We start from the raw sequence: 2,530 nt of genomic DNA, 5'->3' as shown, positions 1-2,530 counted from the left end.
AATTGCTTTTAAGACTTACTTTACTATCTATCCATCTATGTATCCATCCATCTATCTATCTATCTATCTATCTATCTATCTATCTATCTATCTATCTATCTACTGTGTGTGTGTGTGTGTCCTTGTAGCTGCCATTGGAGTCCAGAAGAAGGTATTAAATTGCACTGAAGCTAGAGTTACAAGTGGTTATAAGCTGAGGACATGAGCTAAGTTATAAGCTGGGAACTCATTTCTGATCTTCTGGAAAGGAGCCAGCATTCTTAACTGCTAAGTCATCTCTGTAGCTCTTTCTTGACAGTTTTTAATCTTGTCCCTAAGCGATCTTAAAGACTTCTAGCTGTACTGATATGGCAACTTTTCCCCGGGCTGAATCTGCAAGCCAGAAATATCCCTACAACAGATAGGGAGTGAGCAAGTCACCCAGAAAACAATTTCAAACAAAAATTGAGGAAATGTGAATTTTGTGAAAAAACAAAGAATGTATTGAGAAAGGGTGGCCCGACACTGGTGAGAATATTAGTAGGTGCTCGTCAGGAAGTGATGTGGAATGAGAGGAGCAAGCCCATGAGAGATGAGCAAGCCCAGGGGCCTTTGCTTCTTCCAGCACATCACCATAAGACTCGCTGTGCCTAACTGAAGGAATTGTATCTGTTGGAACAACAAGTATTGATCCACTTGTGTGTGTGTGTGTGTGTGTGTGTGTGTGTGTGTGTGTTACCCATGTGCAGCTAGTGCCCAAAATGAACAATACAATTCTACTCAAGTTTGTGGGGAGTATGGATTCCTGCCTGCTCTCTGTAGGAGGGGGCATACATGTATAGTATTTTTATATTTCCCATTTTTAAATTCTTTGGCTTCATCCATACATATAATGAATTTTAGACACTTTTCTTCTCCAATTCCCCTTCCTAATCCTCTCCTTTAAGTTCTATTTTCTTCCCAAGTCCTCTTACTTTGCTGTGTTCTTTCACCAACATTTTTAGTTTCCTCTCCTGTTTGGGCTCTGCCAACCCTTTTCTACCATGGACTGCTTGTCTTTCCCATTAGTCATGGGGCCTTGTACCAACTGTAGTAAGCAAGCCCAGATGGAAAACCCTCAACTGCATAGTCTGGGATGGCCATGTTTAGTTATAGAACTCACTTGCTAAAAGTCCTCTCATTTCTAGCTTCTGCCATAATTCTGAGTTTATTTAGAACCGTGTTTTATTACTAGCATTCAGTTTTGCTTTAATCAGTTTGCTCTAGCCTACCTGTCTGGGATTGGTAATTCATAAATGGCCATTTTCTGCTTTTTTCACATAGCTTTCTTTGACAGCAGTGCCATTGTGTCGCTCGTGGTTAGTATTCTCTATTCTACACAAGTAGTTTTGCTTTGTTTTGTTTGTTTTTGTTCTCATTTTTTTTTTATGGGAAGGTAACTACCTCTGGAGTTGGAGCTGAGAATCAGTGGCCCGTCAGTTAGGAAATGCTCTAGATGCTGTGGTACTGGATGGCAGCGCTGAATATCTTCCTTGAGACATTTCTTTGCCACTTTGTGTGTAGTATGGCATAGGTCAGTGTGTTCATTACTTTTTGTAATTCTGATAGAATATGCTGACTAAAGATGTTATGGAATGAAGGGTTGATTTTTGGATTATAGTTCCAGAAGGTTAGAATCCATCATGGCAGGGAAAGACAGCAACAGTCAGAGAATGCATAGTTGCAAGACTAGGAACTGGTCTGTTAACACTGCAACTGCTCGAAGGAAGCATAGAAAGAACAGAATGTGGATAAGAGCTACAAGACCTCAAAGCCCACCCCAAGCAATGTACTTCTTCACCAAGGCTCCACCCTACAGGTTCTGGAATCTTTCCAAACAAAACCATCTGTTGGAGAGCAAGCATTAGAGTACTCCAGCCAACAGAGGACACTACACATTCAAACCATAGCACTCAAACCTTCAGACTTATTGTTTAATTAATCCACACACAGTGTAAACTATTTTATTTTTTAATTTTAGGTAAGTAAGAGAGATAGTGTATGAGTTTTTTTATGTTTCATGGAAGAAAAAGGATAAAAGAAAAAACTGATTTCATTCAGTGAATGAAAGCAAGCAAACAAACAAACAAACAAAACTGATAAATGAGAAACTTCAAACATTTTTGGTAAAGATTCTGAGAGATATTATAACAAACTATGTTTAATAAGTAGAAATGTTATCATTCTGACTAACTGAAAAATCAATTTACAAAATTGGGGAAGCTGAGCTTAATTACAGATATGTGTGCAGAGTCTGGATTTTGGGTTATGTCTATACTTTTTCAAGTTGCATTTAAAAATATTCTTTCAGTTAAACCATCTATTCCCCTTACAATATTTGAATTTTTATAATTTTTACACTAGAGTCTCCAGAAACATTGTTTAATTTTTCTCTTACTACTTACTCTAAAAGAATTCCTAAGATATGTTATTTAGTTCTTTCAAAAACTATTATTGCCCTCTAGAAGCCTGTTTGATTTCTTTTTTTTTTTTCAATGTTCAGTTTCCTTTA

General features: G+C 37.6%; 1 pseudogene; it reads right to left on the bottom strand.

Annotated features, from left to right (window-relative positions):
- Window positions 1–333: 333 nt before the first annotated feature.
- LOC116072578 overlaps window positions 334–2,530 on the bottom strand; it is a 3,632-nt pseudogene continuing 1,435 nt past the window's right edge.

The sequence above is a fragment of the Mastomys coucha genome, unplaced genomic scaffold (genome assembly GCF_008632895.1).
Source record: "Mastomys coucha isolate ucsf_1 unplaced genomic scaffold, UCSF_Mcou_1 pScaffold23, whole genome shotgun sequence".
NCBI classification, from domain to species: Eukaryota; Metazoa; Chordata; class Mammalia; order Rodentia; family Muridae; genus Mastomys; species Mastomys coucha.
This window is presented reverse-complemented; position numbering and strand designations above follow the sequence as displayed.